Raw genomic sequence first — 19796 nt, 5'->3', positions numbered from 1 at the left:
CGCCAAAGGCTTAAAGGAGAGGTAGTTAGCTTGGGCGGGCGGGTGAGCTCTCCGGAGCACCGTACTGGAACGGTACCTGGTGCTCTGGGCAGGCTCCGGTACGCCCATACTAGGGCATACTGCCTGCAACCCACCACTGCTATATATAGAGAGAGCTTTGATGTTGTTCCTACCTTGTTTTCCCAAAAATACGACAGGGTCTTATTTTCTTTTTACTTACAAAATATGGCCTTGGCCTTATTATAGGGGAGGGCTTATTGTTTTGGAGTTGCCGGGCGGTTGCTCCCTTGCGAACTGGCTCCCGAAGAGCCAGGCACAGCCTCAGGAGTGAAGCAGCCATGAGGTGACGAAGCTCATGAGCAAATGCCCGGCCTCTCCAGCCAGGCAGAGCACCATTCACTGACCTAGGAGGTATCCCTAAGGTGCCAAGCCACGTTGTGCACTGCCTGCTCCCCAGCTCCCGCGGCTTGGCACATTAGGGATACCCCATAGGTCAGTGCATGGAGCTCTGTCGGGTTGGAGAAGGGGGTTGCGCGAGCACCTGTTCCGCCCTCAGCAGGCATGCCTCCTAGCCTCAACATGTCAGGGCCCAGCTCTCCCTGCAGCTGCAGCCACCATCACGCTCTGAGCATCACATCTTCTCCGGTTCCAAACTCCCAAACTCGGCTGCCGAGTCTTCCAGCAGTGGCCGCTCTAGGAGTGGAAGACTCTCTGTCCTGAAGACTCTCTTACAGAGTCTTCCAGCAGCCAGCGCACAACTATAGAACACACTCCTAGAGCGGCTGCTGCTGGAAGACTCAGCAGACAAGTTTGCGAGTTTGGAACCGGAGAAGACGTTATGCTCGGAGCGTGGCGGTGGTGGCGGCTGCTGCAGGGAGAGCTGGGAGAGCTCCCCCCTCTGGCCAGGCTGAACACCATTCTTCAAACTAGCTGTATCCCGAAGGCGGCAAGCAATGTGAGCACCTTTCTCCCCCCTACTGGCTCCTGCGGCTTGGCGCCTTCAGGATACTGCTATGTCGGTGAGCGGTGGTCTGCCTGGCCGGAGGCGGGGGATTGTCCAGGGGGTTTATTTTCAGGGGTGGGCTTATATTTTTGCCCACACGAAAAATGTGGCAAGGCTTTAGTTTCGGGACAGGTTGTACTTTCGGGGAAACACGGTAGGATCAGTTGGAGCCTAAGCTGTTGGATCTCCCAGCTTAGGAGTCATTGCCTCAAGTGCTCCTACCACACTGGGACCACATTGGCGTTTACCGGTATTACTTGGAACCCTGACATCCACATCTTCTCCAGCTCTTCCTTCAGGCCCTGGTACTTCTCCAGTTTCTCACGCTTCTTCTTCCTGATGTTGCAGTCACTTGGCACCACTACAGCTATAACTGCTGCTACAGTATATTCTGGTCCTTGTCTACCACTATGATGTCTGGTTGATTGGTTTGTACCTGCATATCTATCTGAATCTGGAAGCCCCGCAGGATCTCAGACTGCTTATTCTCCATGACTTTCTGTGGGATCTCCCAGCTGGACTTGGGAGCATCTAGTTCATACAACTATACCAGTGATGGCGAAGCTTTTTGGCACTGAGTGTCCAAAATGGAATGCACGTGCCAGAGCCCCAGAAACCCAAAGATCAGCTGGCCAGTGTGCATGCGTGCACTGGCCACCTGGTTTTCGGCATGTGCATGCATGCCGGCCAGCTGGTCTTCTCATGCGCTGGAGCCCTGGAAACCCGAAAAACAGTTGGCCGGTGCACATGCATGCCAGCCAGCTGGTCTTTGGGTTTACAGGGCTCCGACACTGCAAAGATCAGCTGGCTGGCCTGCATATGCATGCCAGAAACCAGAAGAACAGCTGCTGATGGCACAGGGTTCTGCTTGCCACCTCTGGCACACGTGCCATATGTTCACCTTCATGGCACTATACAGATGTTCCTATACACAATGCCAGCTACTTGTTTGTGCCATTCAGTGTATGCTGTTCCTGACGGCATCTTACACCATGCCACTATGTGCTAGAAAATCTCTGAGGCTTTTCTGCATAGTCTGAACCTCACTGAAACCCTACTAAATGCAGCTTTCCTACACTGGAATCTAAATTCTCAAACTTCCACACATTGCCATACTTTGCAATATAGTGCCAAATATAAAAAAGATCCCAAAGTTTAGGGAAAATCTCATTTTAAAGTATATGGGGGAAATTCCTTGGGCCTATACGAGGAAAGCATTTATGTAAGAAGTAAAGGCAGGCAAACATGTATGAATGATTCCATATATGAACATATGTCAAAATTCTGTACCCATGATTTTTAAGTAAAGCCATTCCTGGGTGGTACAAAAAAAAGGAGACAAATGTAAATGTCACAGGAAACAAAATATAAGATTTCCAACAATGGATAGATTTTTGCCTTGATTTTTCCATCTGGCCTCCTGTTAAGCCAATGAACTTGAGTCTTGTAGCAGCACAGTTGGAAAAAGGCTACACTGTCAACCTAAAATCTTTAACTCTAAGTGTCCTTTTGCTTTAATTCAATGCAGAACTTCCTAGATCAGGCATTTCACCAAGGCTTTCTATTTCCCAGCTGCAATCCTTCATTTACCTTTCAAGGATGATGAAAATATAACTGTCCTAACATGGGAAAATATATCCTGAACATGACCAAGATTTGGGTTTGCCGACGCAGTTAATGTTTGCCCCAAAGGATCTGCTGGTGTAGCTAGTACCTGGAGCTCATTTTTGGAGATGCTTCAAGTTACACAGTCCTTTTTTTCACCTTCTGATCATCATTAATGTCATTTGTTCCTCAATTCCTAAATCTACAGAACAGGTTGAGCTCAGAAGTCTCACTGATGTCATGATTAAAAGAAACCAGCAGGGGGAGGTGTTGGATTTTAATTTTAATTTAATTTAAATCCTCAATTTATATTTGGTTTTGGGATGACCCAAGGGGGAAAAAATCTTTGAATGCATTGATGCATGTTGCAAAATGTTCGAATGTGTATGTGTGATGTTGTGTTTTGGGGAGTTGTGTGTAGCTGATAAAGGTATGGGGCTGGATCTTGGGATGCAGGCAGGGAGTAGTAACTCTAAATCAGCAAGGAAGGGGGCGATTACGTCAAAATATTTTGGGAACCACATCTACATTTGCAAAGATTAAGAACTCAGGACAGTTTGCCTGGATGGACACATCTGTCAGTTTTGTTTTCTCTTGCATGTGTTTCTATTCTCCTCCCCACCCTTGCCTTTTTCCCCACTCTTGTATTTTTCCCACCCTGTTTGGGAAGAATTTTGTAAGTTTGAGCAAGCACTTAAAAAAAATAAACCAGATGAAATGCTTACCCATCTCAAGTCCAGATCTGGCTTGCTCACATGGAGACTGATCCTGCTTACTCTGTTTCAAACAGCTCCCTCTGGTAACTCGGCCAATTAGATCGCAGCCTAGTACTGTGACACTTCCACTAACATATTTATACCAGTTTCTCTCAATCTTGGCAATTTTAAGTTGTGTGGACTTCAACTCCCAGAACTCCTGCAGACTGGGGAATTCTGTGAGTGGAACTTCACACCTTAAAATTGCCGAAGTTGAGAAACATTAATTTAGATGAATGCTGTTATGGTCCTAGACTGAAGATCTGCAAGGATGAAATTGCATTATAGAGAAATATACATCTGGGTTCAGTTCCAAGTGGGGGAAAAGACACTGGAAACATGGCGGCTGCTTGGAAAGATGGTTTTTAATGGTGGAGAGGACCACAGGGTGTGAGGTCTTGGGGGAAAAGAGAAGAGATGCTGAGAGTGCCTCACTTTTTATCCCCTCTCTGGGCTTTTGAATTTGAGCTTGTATTCTGATTGGTTGTTAGACTCCCGTGGGGCCATGCAGGGGTAACTTTGTAGGTTGTGTTTTTGAATCCCAAGCTTGGTTGAGTCTTGCTGGATGATATAATCTTCCCAGGTGCCATATGGTGAGATCACTTGCTAGATGGATAGAGGGCTAATCCTACATTTGTTGGATCTTGGCTGAGGGCATTTGCGTGTAAATAGACCTCGGTATCTCTTTATCTCTTAAGTGAGGACATCTGTTGTGGGCTATTGAGGATGGTGGGGGCTGAGTTTCTGCCTCACTTTTAGGGGAAATATTCTGCCCTTTTAATATTTCCTAAGACACTTCATTTTTCTAGGAGAGGGGTGGGTGGAGTGGTGGAATATGACCTGTACGCTCCGGTACGGGCATACTGGTGCCTGCTGGGAGCACCAGGTATCGTTCTGGTAGGGTGCTCCGGAGGGCCCGCCCGTGCTCCTTACCTGCATTTGAGCTATTCGGGGCTTACGCGCATAGAGCATATGGCGTCTTGCACAATGCTCCGCCAAGCAGCTGGAGCATTGCAGAGGCATCACGGAGCGTCGCGGGTGGTAAGTACGCAGGCACGCCCTGTGCATGCATGCTGCGTGCATTCATGTGGTTGCACCAGGATCCAGAACCCACCACTGGGTGGGTGCTAACTTCCTATAATAGGATTGGGCTAGTGAGTATTCGCTATATTGGCGCCACCCAGAGGATTTTGGACTATGACCTCCCTGAAATGAAGGCAAATATATGTGTCCCAGGATAAAGTTGCAGGATCCAATCTGACTTAGTCACAGGAACCAAAGATGTATCCAAGCTTTCAGGCTTGTGCTGGAGCCCATCCTCGGGAAACTTTTTATATGATGCCTGGTTGTATGTGGCTTTTAATTGTTAATTAGAGGGTTGATGGCTGGCTATTGTTGTTGTTATTTCCTCCCTTCCCAAGTCCGTCCGTCCGTCCCCCCATTATTATCAATAATGATATGCACGAAGAAATATAGCAAGTGTTAAATAATTTCCTATTGCTTATATTTTCCCATTGTCCTTTTTCACTTTGCTGCCTTTAGGCTTTCCTAGTTTATTGTCACTTTTGTGCAATTGTCAAGATTGCTAATATTCCTCCTTGCCTGCCTGTTGGTTTAATATTATACCAGCTGGCTTGGATTTCAGCAGGGGAACGAAGTACGTTAATGCTCAGGTGAATGAATACTAAGGGTCCACACAGCAAATGTGCCACTATCCAGACCTTGAAGTCAAATCTGAAAGACAAAAGGAGTTAGCAAAAAGTAGAAAGTAAAGTAAGCCGAGCTTCATGGTAAGAGCCACAGATTTCAAAGCCACTACAAAGTGAATTCTTTCAGCAGGCCCTTGTTTAAGGGGCTGAGAAACATCTGGGATTCCTCTAAGAAGCCCCAGTATCTGGGAGGGCATATAAAACATGTGCTGTGCTAAGCCGAAAACACATCCTCTTGGGGTGTCAGGTTTGTTCTACACTCCTTGCTTTCCCTGGAGCGTGCCAGCTACAACAGTAACATCTGCAGCTGCAGATGAGTTGCCTGTTGGCAGCTGCTGAGTTCAGATGCCAGATCCATTAGTTATTTTTTCCAGCCAGGAACATCTGGGTTTCCTCTGGCTGGTACCTGGGGCCACCACTGTCTACTGTGGTGGTCTTTGAACTAAATACTAGCTTGGAGGGTCTTTGGCTACCAAAAAATATACAGTAGATGCAGAAATGGACTGTCTCTTTCTTCCACCTGCACCTTCTCCTTATGAGAGAGGGGACATCCTGCTGGCATTTCCCCGAAAGTCACATAGAGAAAAAAAAAAACATTTTGCTCTATGACTGCTGGTCCTTTCCTGGCCTCTGAATTCTTGGGAGCAAATTATTATTTCCAGAAGAAGTCTTGCTTGAATTTTTACTTTTAAAAATGCTTTCCCTTCTTTCTCTAGTCACTTGATTTATATCCCACGGAAAGGTTGCTTCGAAAAAATGATCAAGTAGTACAAAAATGTGATTTTGAGAAAAACACTTGCAAAGAATAACACCAAATAACCGCAAATGCCTGTTAAATGGAAAAGAAAATCAAGTATTCTGAAAGAGAGGTTTGTTCCTGACAAACCTTTAAAGTGCGACCCACTCAAATCTCATTTATCTTCTTCATCCACTGGTTATCATGAACCAGTCTGCTAAATTTAGGACCAATGTTAAGGAAATGTAATGGTACCAGCCATGCTAATTTGTGGATATATTTGCTGGATGGTGCAACATAGTTGATTAATTTTTGTAGAATGGAGAAGCATGGACTACGAATGTTGAAAAATTACTAACCTGGAAATTTGAGAAAATTTTGGAGACATTTCTCCTTTCAACTATGGATTTGGATTAAGGACTGTATGTTTACTTATTTATAATCATGTTTACTAAAACTAATCTCATATTGCTTCTCAAAAAGGTCCAAATCCGTTTGTAATAATTATAAAATAGCATTATACTTTTTATATACTTTGTTATCTAGCTTTTTTTTCCCAAAATTAAAATGTGTATTTTAAAAAATCAAATATTAGTACATGTTAGCAGATGTTTAATAAAAAAAATAAGTGTTTGTGAAAGATACCTAAAATAATCTAGAAATGAAGACACCCTCATTGGGAGGAGAGGCCATTTCACCCTCCTGGGTTTTATCTGAGACAGGTCAGTTATGTCCCAATGGAGACAGATAAGCTATGCCACAATCCTATGCACCATGTCATAATCCTACTGAACCTTTGACTTGTGCTCCTGGGTCCTTTAAGTCAGGAGTCTCCAGCTGTGGCAACTTTTAAGACTTGTGGACTTCAACTCCCATTCTTGTTGAAGTCCACAAGTCTTAAAGTTGCCACAGCTGGAGACCCCTGTTTTAAGTGGCACTTTCATGGGGAAGTTGTGGTGGCTGAGGAATTCTGGGAGTTGAAGTCCACAAGTCTTAAAGTTGCCAAGGTTGGAGACCTCTGCTTTAGGTGGCACTTTCAAGGAGAAGCTGTCCTGGCCGAGGTGGATATCTTCCCAGCTATGGTGAGATAATTTTCATGAACAATTGTATGTAAAGTGTAAGACTGTGTGTGTCTGTGTGTCTGCACATTTGCATGCATGCATGCTTTATATTTTTATTTTACTGGAAGTAAACTTTTTTATTTTGGGGGAATGAATAAACAAACCAGCCATTCTTCATCAGATTTTAACCAGGCATTTTTAGAGTTGTTTAGATGGCCAGTGGCAGATTTTAAAAATGTGTATGCTTTAAAAATTTAAGCTAAATCCCTGTGCTTCTCTTATTCTCACAGACAAATACTAAGCTAATAGATATACATACTCTGTTTAAAGAGACTTAAATCAACCTCATATCTGATATTGTAGATATAATTATAAATTAATTATATAAATTAATTTATATAATTGTATAAATTAATATGGTACATCTTTCTGGAGGTATTAAAATTAAGGCAATAAAATATGATTAAACTTGCAGACTATATGCCCTATATAACTAGTCCTCTCTCAGTATGGGTATCAAATGTAAAATATGCTTTTTTTTTTCTAATCCCCATTCAGTATGAGCACCGGATATAAAATATAGCTTCCACTGGATGAAGTTTCCAGGAGTATAACAGATTCTTCATTTCATAAACCATTTTCTTCTACCGTATACTGAAATCCTGAAGTTTCCACCTTAACACCGCTTGCTTTTGGTCAAAGTCAGGAGAGCAGCTGAAAGTCGGGTGTCACATCATATTTGTGTGCTGAGCTGCTATTGGCTATGTACTCCATCTCTCAGGCTGGGGGGTGAAATTATACGCCCCTCAGACAGGGTTCGCAATTTGGGAGTCCTCCTGGACCCACAGTTGACTTTAGAACATCATCTGTCGGCTGTGACCAGGGGGGCATTTGCCCAGGTTCGCCTGGTGCATCAATTGCAACCCTACCTGGACCGGGAGGCCCTTCGAATAGTCACTCACGCCCTTGTGACCTCAAGACTGGACTACTGTAATGCGCTCTACATGGGGCTGCCCTTGAAGAGCATTCGGAGACTTCAGCTTGTCCAGAATGCAGCCGCACGAGCGATTGTGGGTGCACCATGCAAATGGCCCTCGTTGGTTAAAGGAACTTCAGCACCTTTATGTCGGTCAGCAACAGCCTCCTCCGTCCGGATTGGTTAGGACGCGAGGGAGGCTGTTGCCGGCTGAGAGTTCGTTCCTATTGGTTGAGCCCCAGTATATATTGTTTGGCGCGCTAGTTTCTGACTGAATCGCTGTCATACTTACCAAGTTAATAAAGACTGTTGCCGTTCACCCTGTGGTCGCGTCCCTCCTTCAGTATTCAAAACTGGCGACGAGGATGGGATCAGCGATTCCGCGACGCTAGGGTGAAAAGAGAGAGACAGGCAGTTAGCTGCCACCGCCCAGACCGGCAACGAACGCTGCCTGAAGAGGAAAAAAAATTTTTTGTGGCCTCTCAGGGTCTCTCCCTTCACTACCGTCAAGATGACATCTGCTCTACCTCCGTTTGCCCCCTTTGGTTCAGCCGGAGAATCATGGGAGGGGTTTATGGAGAGGTTTGAGTGTTATTTGATCGCTTCCAAAAATCAAGCTCAAACCGAAGAGGAAAAATGCAGCTTTTTCCTCTCATGCTGCGAACCGTCCATGTTCGCGTCAGCGAGAGCCCTGGCAGCCCCACGGCCAGCATACAAGCTGGGGTGGGACGAACTCATGGCCAGATTAAAGAACCATTACGCGCCCACCCCTTCTGTCATCGCTCGCCGGTTTGCTTTCCGCCGGCGAGTCCAAAAACAAAATGAATCCATAAGCCAATTTTTGGAGGCTTTGCGAATGGTGGCCGCACAGTGTGAATTCTCGAACCTTGAAGAAAATTTGGTGGAACAGTTTGTGTGCGGGGTCCGCGATGTCAACCTGCGGAGCCGCATGTTCCGAAATCACCGAATCACCCTACTTCAGGCCGTGGAGACTGCCCGAGCAGCGGAACTGTCAGAGCAGTCCACGGCCGATATTGAGCGGTTGCAGATAGCTACACCTGAGCGACCACCACCTGAAGCGTCGCCCCAAGCCCACATGGTGGAGGACGACCTGTCTTATGAGGACCCTGAAGAAGAGGTGGTGGCACAGATGAAAACCTTGCCTAAACGGAAGCCGAAGCCTCAGCCTGCGGCGCAGCAAGCGTCCACGGTGCCCTGCCGGGGATGTGGAGGCCGTCATAAACGCCAGGCCTGCCCATTCCTCAATGCCATTTGTAACCGATGCAAAGGGGAAGGCCACCTAGCTAAGGTCTGCAGGGCCCTATTGCTGGCACCCTCGTTTCTTCAATCTCCCAGCCGTTCCCAGGCGCAGCCGCGCCGCCAGCAGCAGCGGCCACCGAGGCGAGCGGAAGATTGCTACCAGTCCACCAGTCAACCAGCTAATTTTGACAGTGCGGCGAGCCAAGCCGTTGCAGGGGCCCGGAAGGTCTCAGCCTCCGTCCAGCTGGAAGGTCAGCCTTTCCGGATGGAGGTGGACTCTGGCTCTTCTCAGTCCCTCCTGCCTTGGTCCATCTTCGCCAAGCTATGCCCTAAAGTGCCCCAGAAACGCCTAAGGCAATCTGAGGTTTCCCTGAGGGATTACCAAGGGAGGTTGATTCCTACTCTGGGATCCTTTCCTATCTCTGTGCGCTATGGCCAATTCCAGGGGAAACTGCCCATCCTCATAGTTAGGGATGACCTGCTGGCCCTTTTGGGCCTGGACTGGTTCCCGGCCCTGGGATTGTCTATTGGAGGGGTCCACCGGGTGGTTCCCAGTACCCTCGAAGACACCTTAAGGGAATTCTCGGACGTTTTCGACGGCCAGTTGGGTTGTTACAAGGGAACCCCCATCTCTTTAAGTTTAGACCCTCAGGTTGCTCCCATTAGGCTGAAAGCCCGCAGGGTGCCTTTTGCCTTGAGGGCCAAGGTTGACGCCGAACTGGATAAGTTGTTGGCGCAGGGAGTCATCGAACCCGTTGATCATTCTCCTTGGGAGACACCCATTGTCCTCCCAATTAAACCAGACGGGTCGGTGAGGATCTGCGCCGACTACAAGTCGACGATCAACTTGGCCCTTCAGGCAAACCCCTATCCAGTCCCTGTAGTGCAACACCTGCTCCACTCCCTGGGGCAGGGTTGCACATTCGCCAAACTGGATATGGCGCAGGCCTACCAACAGCTCCCAGTGGATGACGATGCGGCGGCGGCCCAGACCATCGTCACCCATCGTGGGGCTTTCCATTGTCGCCGCCTGCAATTCGGTGTTTCCGTGGCCCCGGGGATCTTCCAAAGCCTAATGGAGCGGCTGCTCCACGGGCTGCCGGGCATTGTTCCATATTTCGATGACGTTCTGATCGCTGCTTCCAGCCGCTCAGAACTCATCGAAGTATTGCGGAAGGTCCTCAGTCGTTTCAGGGGTGCGGGCTTAAAACTAAAACGCAGCAAATGCTCTTTTGCTGTTCCGAGGGTGGAATTCTTGGGCTTCATGATTGACGCCCAAGGCATCCACCCCACGCCTTCTAAGGTCGCAGCCATTAGGAACGCCCCGGCACCCACCTCCAGGGCGGAGCTGCAGGCGTTCCTAGGGCTCCTGAACTTTTACGCCCCTTTTATACCGCACAAGGCGTCACTAGCCGAGCCGCTGCATCGGTTGCTCGACCGATCCGCGGCCTGGCGCTGGGGGAGCCGCGAAGCGCATGCGTTCGCGGCTGTCAAAGAAACTCTGACGTCAGCGGCAGTCCTAGTTCAGTACAATGACAGGATGCCACTGACGTTGGCGTGTGACGCCTCCCCCTATGGAGTCGGGGCCGTCCTAAGCCATGTCCTCCCTAATGGCTTGGAGGCCCCTGTGGCCTATTACTCCCGGACACTCTCCTCGGCGGAGCATAATTACAGCCAGATCGACAAGGAGGCTCTGGCTGCAGTGTCCGGGATTAAGAGGTTCCACGACTACCTCTATGGTCGGCCTTTCACCCTTGTCACCGACCACAAGCCACTCCTTGGGCTTCTGGCAGGTGACAAGCCGACCCCCCCCATCCTCTCTCCCCGCATGACAAGATGGACGAAGTTCCTTGCAGCGTATTCATATATGCTGCAGTACCGTCCAGGCAAGCAGCTGGGGCACGCCGATGCCTTAAGCCGCTGCCCGTTGCCGGAGACCGATTCCGCCCAGGTGCCCAGTCTCTCCATTCTGTCCATCGCGTCTTCCGGCTTCCCCATTTCGGCCGCGGATGTCGCGGCCTGCACTAAGGCCGATCCGATCCTCTCCCAGGTCGCTTCCTGGGTCTTGAGGGGATGGCCCTTGGACAAAGTGGCAGAGGGCTTCAAGCCCTTTAAAATCCGACAGGCGGAGCTCTCCCTCCACGGGGTATGCCTCGTTTGGCGGGATCGAGTGGTGATCCCCACCGCGCTACGGCCACAAGTCCTGTCCCTGCTCCACAAGGATCACCCGGGCATAGCACGAATGAAGGCATTAGCCCGTAGCTATGTCTGGTGGCCCTTACTGGATTCAGAGATAGCGGCCTATGTTGGCCGCTGTAACCCCTGTCAACAATCTAGGCCGAATCCCCCAGCTGGGCCTGCTCATGAGTGGGAGGCTCCGAGAGGCCCGTGGTCACGCCTCCACCTGGACTTTGCCGGCCCCTTCCACGGTCAGAATTTCTTGATCGTGGTGGACGCTTACTCCCGCTGGGTGGAGCTGGTCCTGATGGGCTCCACCACAGCTGAGAGTACGGTCCGGGCCTTGAGAAGGCTTTTCGCGACCCATGGGTTGCCGGACCTGATTGTTTCCGATAATGGGCCCCAATTTATGTCCACCACGTTCCAGGAGTTTCTGGCCGGGCAAGGGATTCGGCACGCGCCCATAGCCCCGTACCACCTGGCCAGCAATGGCCGGGCGGAGCGGGCGGTCCGCTCAGCAAAGGAGGCACTGGGCCGCATGGACCGGGGCGACTGGCAGGAGAAAGTGGCGGCTTACCTGCTAAGCCAACATTCCACTCCCTGCCCAACAACCAACCGAAGCCCCTCGGAGCTCTTGATGGGCCGGCGTCTGCGGACTCCCCTGGACCGGCTACATCCGTTGTATTCAGGGGATCAGCCGAGCAACCTGGGGGTTATCCCTTCCCGTTCATTTAAACTTGGGGACACAGTATGGGCCCGGGCATTTTCTGGGCCTACTAGATGGGTTCCAGCCACTGTGACTGCCCTGACAGGCCCGTGTTCTTTTAGAATCGGATTGGCTGACGGATCCCAATGGAGGCGCCACCTGGATCAATTAAGGAGGCGCCTCCCGCCGCCAGCCGACAGCCCGGACCCAACCGATGCCAGCACCGCCAGTCCGGGGGAGCAGTTCGAGGCCTTCGCCACTCCAGGCCTCTCCTATCAACAAACTGGAACTCAATCCGGAGAAGCAAAACCTAGGGCCTTCACCACACCAGGCCCAACCTGCCCGAGCGCCCCCTGCAGGGGACTCCAACCGACATCTCAAGCCGCCGCAGAACGGTCCCCACCTCGGCCTACGTCTCTTCCCCCCGACACGCCTCCCAGACACGACTCTGTCGCCTTGGACACGCCGCCTCGCCCCTCCTCACCATTACCGTTGAGCCCTCCTTCTGGGCCATCCCGAGAAGGCGGGCCTTGGAGCTACACCCCCTTCCGGGAGGAGCTACCACAAGGAGGTCCTCCTCCGCCGACGACTAGTGTGGAACTGCGTAGATCAGGGCGGGTCCGGCACCGCCCCGCCTACTTGCAGGACTACGCATGCTCCACCCGAGGAGCATGCGCGGAACTGGGGGGAAGGGGTATTAAATATTCATAGGTTCATTGAATATGCATAAGGCCATGCAAATGGCCCTCGTTGGTTAAAGGAACTTCAGCACCTTTATGTCGGTCAGCAACAGCCTCCTCCGTCCGGATTGGTTAGGACGCGAGGGAGGCTGTTGCCGGCTGAGAGTTCGTTCCTATTGGTTGAGCCCCAGTATATATTGTTTGGCGCGCTAGTTTCTGACTGAATCGCTGTCATACTTACCAAGTTAATAAAGACTGTTGCCGTTCACCCTGTGGTCGCGTCCCTCCTTCAGTATTCAAAAACACCTATCCTCCACGAGCTGCACTGGCTGCCTATTGGGCTCTGGACACGCTTCAAGGTGCTAGTTGTTACTTTTAAAGCCCTACATGGTATCAGACCTGGGTACTTGAGAGACCGCCTCCTGCCAATTGCCTCCCTAAGACCGATCAGATCCCACAGATTAGGCCTCCTCCGAATTCCATCTGCCAGCCAGTGCCGACTGGCAACTCCCCGGGGGAGGGCCTTCTCTGTGGCTGCTCCGGCCCTCAGGAACAATCTCCCCGTGGAGATCCGGACCCTCACCACCCTCCAGGCTTTCCGCAAAGCCACTAAGACCTGGTTGTTCCGGCAGGCCTGGGGCTGATGAATTTCCAGCCCCACTTGAAATGTTGTGACTGTTGTTGTTTTTAATCTGTCTGTCTTTTGTCCTATTTGTATCCCCTTCCCCCCTTGGTTGTTAGCCGCCCTGAGTCCCTCGGGAATAGGGCGGCATACAAATTGAATAAACTAAACTAAACTAAAACTAAACTAAACTATTTCCCATTTCTTAGCCTTAGATAGAAAAGGAAACCAAATTCATATCACCGGTCCTCAATCATCTCAACCTTGGTTTCTACATCTACACTGATCACTATCATAATCTCTGAACTGCAAAGAGTATTAAGGTATTTATACAATGGTGTGCACAAGTGTGCACCAACACAGATACTTATACACACATACACACTCACCTCTCACATGCGTCTTTCTCCCTTTCTTGTGGCAGATCCGCTTTCACCCATATTTATATCTTCTCTTTCACCAAGTTTAGATGAACTGCTCCATGAAACTGAGTGAGGCCTATTCCTCAATGTGATCTTAATCTGATTAATTAATTGATTAATTGATCTGATTTTTAAGAAGAAACTGGACAGTTACTTGTCTGAAATGATATAGGGTTTGCTGCTTGAGCAGGGGTTTGGACCAGAACAGAGGTGGGAATCAGCTGGTTCTCTCCGGTTTGGACGAACTGGTAGTGGCGGCTATGGGAAGCTCTACCTTCCTGCCCCGACATAATGTATAAGCACTGCACATGCACAGAAGGTGGTGCACATGCACAGAAGGTGGTGCATATGCACAGATGAGGCCTGTGCATTCACATTTGCGAACCAGTAGGGAAGGTAATTCAATCCCACCTCTGGACTAGAAGACCTCGAGGGTCCCTTCCAGCTCTATTCTGATTAATAGATTGATTGATTGATCTCAGCCTCTCATTCTCTGCTTTCTGCTTATTTCTATATTTCTGGCATTCTTAGACTCTCAAAGAAACAGTTCTGCAATACTTATCTGAACTAGTTTAAATGAAAAATTGTTTAATAGATGCTCAGACATTTATTGCAAGCTGCAATGATACCAACATGACAGTGTAAACTTTGTAATATCAACACACAAATGGTGCAATTAGGTTATTGTGTCCTGGGAAAGGAGAACATGTGAAAAAGAAGCACAAAATAAGCCTGATATGAATCTGTTTGCTATGGTTAATAGGTTAGCATACAGAACCTGGGCAGACTTTCAACATTTTGCCCTACCACTATAAGGTAGCATTCCTTGCTGTTTCCTGACCTGATATTAGAGTGGTTTACAGTTCCTACACCAAACCCCGTAACTAAGCCCCTTTCTGAAATTCCAGATGTTCAGCAACACTAACCAGAGTCTGCACAAATGTGGATGCGTCTATACGGCAGCCAAATATGCAGAAGAACTTCTGCCTAGAAGGAAAGTCCCACAGAAACATGGTCTCAGTCTTCTAATACTTGAAAGGCTGTCACAGGGGTATGGATTCTCCAAAGAATCCAAGGTTAGGAGAAGAATGATAAATTTGACAGATAGAATCCAAACTCAAATTAAGGAGGAATGTCCTGATTCTCCTCCATCACTGGAAGTTTTCAATCAAAGGTTGGGTAGCCGTTTGTCTGGGATGATCTGAGGATTCTTCCTTTACATCGAGGCTTCAACTGAAGGATCTCCAACATCTCTTCTAGTCCTCTTATTTTATGAGAAACTTCTTTGCTCTGCTCAGTAGGCAATATAGTCAAGGGTTGCTTTTTGAAGTTCAATAGGTGTGTGATACAATGGAAAAGAAAAAAGAAAAAAAACAGTGGAATGGGTAACCACAGCATTATGCAATTGTCGTGGTCCACTGGTGGCCTGCGGAGCTGGCAGCAGAGTCGGACAATGAGAAGGTTGGGGAGGAGCAAGGGCAGTCCTGGAATCTGGGGAAGGCTCGGACGAGAGCTCTGCGTTGGAGGCAGAGAGGGGGCCAGGGCCCTCTGGGAGTTATGTGCTGCCTCCGGAGCCTCCATAGTCAGACAGCAGCGAGGCAGAAGAACATGCTCCCCTTGTTCCCAGTGCGCGCATGTGCAGAGCTGCCAGAAGGCAAGAACAGTTAAGACAAAAGGGATCACTAGGGAGTAAGGCTTGGAGGTGATTGGACCCTCCTATAGGGCATAAAGGAGGAGCAAAGGCACTTAAGCCTTTGCAGGGATCAACTTTGTTCATGCTGGTCGGTTTACATTCTGAAACTCCGTTTTGACTCTTTGCTCCATGTGGCCTTGCAAGCTAATTGCCAATTAGGTCTTTGGCAACATTTCAAGGAAGATAAAGATGGATGCTTATCAGCCTTATCCCGAAAGACTTTGGCAGCCTATAGTAGGACTCATTGCAACTGTTCGGGACTCATTACGGGCTGTGAATGAACATAATTCACAGCCTTTGAAATAAGAAAGAGGGTTTTTGGGTCTAAGTGTGTGCTTTTTACTGTATCAGGAAGCCTAGGTCAGAACAGCAATGCCAACCGGAGAAGACTGTATCTACATTGGCTGCTGCTGCTGCTGATGAACTTTCAGCAAAAGGAACCATGAGTCATGAGGTTTAAAATGGCACATGTTAAAGTTGTGGTTCCTTCCAGGTATATAATAAGGGTATTCTATGGGAGCAGCCTAATTTTCTTACAGCTTTGGGGTAAGCAGAAAGCATAGCAAAGCAACTGTACGGATGTAGCGTAAGTCTTTACAATTGAAGGGCTACAATCAGATTGATTAATGTCGGCCTTTTGGGTAGACAGAACAGGAGACAGATTTCACTAGAAGAATTGAACTATACTCTCAACTCAATAGATAGACCAGGTCAAGGAATCATAGGAAGGCTAAAATTAGCTTTATTGAGATTGGCTATCACAACAGAATCTTGCAATCTGAATGTGTTCCACCCACTTCCTATATTCCAGTAAATCAGGGTGGTGTCTGCCTCGGCCTTTTCCAAATGTCAATTCATTTATCTAGACTTAAAAATGCATCAACCTCTTTGATCTAGGTAATGGTTCTTGCATATTTTGTCCAAGGTCATCTTCCTTCCTCTATCTACCATCTTTATTGAGATAGACGATAATAGTAAAATATTGCAAGTCTGATTGTGCTTTACTTTTTCCTCCCTCTTATATAACTCTCTTTGCTTACATAATGGCCCCTGTTCCAAAGGTCACCTCTCTCATTACCTATGGATGCAAGGGTGGTATTCAGCCAGTTTGGACCGGTTCGGGTGAACCGGTAGCTCTGACGATCAGTTGGCCCAAGCCACCTGCCCAGCCCTATCCTGTCCTTTACTTCCTGCTTTCTAACTCATCTCAATCTCGCGGCACAGCTGATTTGCCCCCCTCTCTGTTCTACTTACCATTGCTGACTTATGTAGCTGAGCTTCTAAATGGTCGATGTTTTGCGCTGTGCTCAAGCACTTTAGGTGATCTGGTATGTGTGAAGCGTGCATGAAGCATGCACTCACTGAACTGGTTGTTAAATGGGCAGCATTCCCCAACTGTACAGACACCTACCTGTAAGCAGGGTGAGATCTGATCCAAATTCAGTGCCACTAAGGAGCTCCCTAACCCATCATTGCAACCGTTTGATATGAAGCAAACATAAGTTCTTTCAGCTCTTACCTCTGTTTAAATTTATTTCTCCTGTCGGATCCCACAGCACAGACTTTAACTGGAAATAGACCATTAAAATAAAGCTTTGTCTTCAGGGGGAAAATGAATCTGGAAGCCACATGTTCTCCCCTCTGCCAGAGGAAAGAATGGGATAAAAGATGTCACACATGAAAAATCCAGAGTCTAGAAATACACAGACCACATGAGGCATCTTTCAAAAAAGAACATGGCTTAGAACATGGCTTCCGGCATCAGCTGTGTTTTGAAGCCACTGATTAGGAAACAAACATCTGTGCGAATGAGAGAAAAACAGATGACCTAGGCTAGGATGACCTGAAACCCGTTTCAGGCGATCAAGCAGAAAAATGATGTTTTTAAAAGTCTTGCAATAAGAGCAATTGCTAGTATCTTCCAGATATTTTGGAGTACATTTTCCAGAATTCTATGCCAGTGACTATGAGGACTACTATTTGTTGTTAGTTGCGAAGTCATGTCAAAAACATCGCGACCCCATAGACAATGTTTCTCCAGGCCTTCCTGTCCTCTACCATCCTCTGGAGTTCATTTAAGCTTACGCCTACTGCTTCGGTGACTCCATCCAGCCACCTCATTCTCTGTTGTCCCCTTCTTCTTTTGCCCTCAGTCGTTCCCAGCACTGGGCTCTTCTCCAGTGGGTCCTTCCTTCTCATTAGGTGACAAAGTATTTGAATTTCACCTTCAGGATCTGACCTTCTAAAGATTTTTGATTCATCTAGCCCCGCCTTTCTCACGATGTGCTCTGCATATAAGTTAAATAGGCAGGGTGACAGTATACAGCCTTGCCAGAATTCTTTCTCAATTTTGAACCAATCAGTGGTTCCATGTCCAGTTCTCACTGTTGCTTCTTGACCCACAGATGACTACTATTGGTGAGAGTCAAAGTTCAATGTACTGTGATGGCACTTGGCTGTAGAACCACAATTCCCAGAATCCTTCACCATTTTAGTCCCGAGTGGAATTGATTGGTGCTGCCGTTCATCAATCTCTAGGCCATATAGTCTATCACAAATGATAGGGTAGCTGGTGGGGAGGGGGATTGAGTCAGCAAATGGTGTCCATTTTGATTTTCTCCCAACTGGTAACTGAGAAAGAATGATTCATTGGACGGAAATAGTATTAGTCTACCATTTTCCTGGGAAACAAACCAAAGAGCATCTCTGTCTGGAGAGACTTCTTCAGATCCTGTTGTAGATTAGGCATCACTTTAGCAATTAAATATGCTTTATATTCCCCAAATTGGAAGTCAAGACTGCTCTCAGAAAAATCTATCACAGGGAAGGGATGTGAAGTAAATTTTGCATTCATATGGTGATGGCCAGATTAAAGGCCTTGGGTCATTCCTTTAGAACAGCCTCCAAGAAAGAGCTGCACGAAAGTCTTTTTTTAACCAACTGATACACTTTCTGTAGCATGTAAAGAAGGATGTTGTATTTGTTTTAAATTAAAAATTAAAAAAAATATTAAAAAAAAACAAGAAAGATCTATAGATAAATATTTGCATCTGAGAGATTGTATTGGCTCTGCAATTTACAATTTTTTTTAAAAAATGGTGTGTGTCTAAAGCAGTGGTCTCCAACCTTGGCAACTTTAAGACTTGTGGACTTCAACTCCCAGAGGTCCACACGTCTTAAAGTTGCCAAGGTTGGAGACCACTGGTCTAAAGCATTTTAATAGACTTTTGGGGGCTTCATTGACCTTGGGCAAGTGTGCTCATTGTAACCAATGGATAATCCAGCCCTCCAATTGGCTGCTGCTGGTGGCCTCAGCACTTAAAAGGATTTCATTATTCATAATGGTGGCGCAATTCTGGTTAAAGCTCTGGAAGAGTAGGAAAATGTCTTGGGCCAAGTCCTTCATCACTTGCCTGCAATGCAGCTTCCTTCCTGCTTGGTTTAAATGAGTTTCCCATGGCAGATCAAGGGAAAATATGCTGTTCTGACAAGCAAAATAGATAAGCAGATGTGTAACAAAATACCCAGGTGGACTCCGGCTCTTTGGAGAGAGAGAGAGAGCACAGAAAGTTCTGCAGCTTCTCTACTGCTTTAAGTGAAACTTCAGATTCTGGAGAGAACCCTAGGACAAAGGTGAGAAGTTGAAGCTGTCTTAGAGCTGCCTGCAAGGTAAACCTATATATTGCTGCAATATCAGTTACCCATGTGCCTATACTGCTTATGGTACAATGGGTCATATGTATAATTACTAGCAATAACACTGGATCCAGATGAAGATCTATTCGTTGTTATTCATGGAAGCTAAATTAAAGCCCAAAATCACGTCTCTGTCAGGTTTCTGCCAAAAATTGAGCCTCTTTTAACACCTTAAACTTTCCCAAGTGCCACCGGTAGCCTCCCACTGTCCAGTGCGATCCCACAGAGTTGGCCTCCTTAGGGTGCTGTCGGCCAGACAGTGTCGGCTAGCGGTCCCCAGGGGGAGAGCCTTCTCTGTGGGAGCGTCTTCCCTCTGGAGCTTTGTATAATCCCCGACCTCCGGTCCTTCCGACGTGCCCTAAAAAGTTGGCTTTTACAGCAAGCCGGCCTGGCCTGAACAAAACAAAATAAATTATTCATCATTGTTAATTTTAATCGGATTTTTTTTAAAAAAAATGTTATTGTTAATCTTAATTGGGTTTGTTTTGGATATTCTATTTAATTTTTTTTTTTACTTTTGTAATATGTGTTTTTTTTAAATGTTGTATGCCACCCTGATTCCTTGGGAGAAGGGCAGCATATAAATCCAATAAACCAAACCAAATCAAACTAAGTGAGTGCACTCCAAATATTTGGACTTCACACTTCATACTCCCCAGTCCAGGGGTGGGTTGCTAATCCCGTTCCAACTGGT

This window comes from Thamnophis elegans, chromosome 1 (genome assembly GCF_009769535.1).
Source record: "Thamnophis elegans isolate rThaEle1 chromosome 1, rThaEle1.pri, whole genome shotgun sequence".
In the NCBI taxonomy this organism is placed as follows: Eukaryota; Metazoa; Chordata; class Lepidosauria; order Squamata; family Colubridae; genus Thamnophis; species Thamnophis elegans.
The sequence above is the reverse complement of the archived record's forward strand: the minus strand, read 5'-3'. Positions refer to the sequence as shown.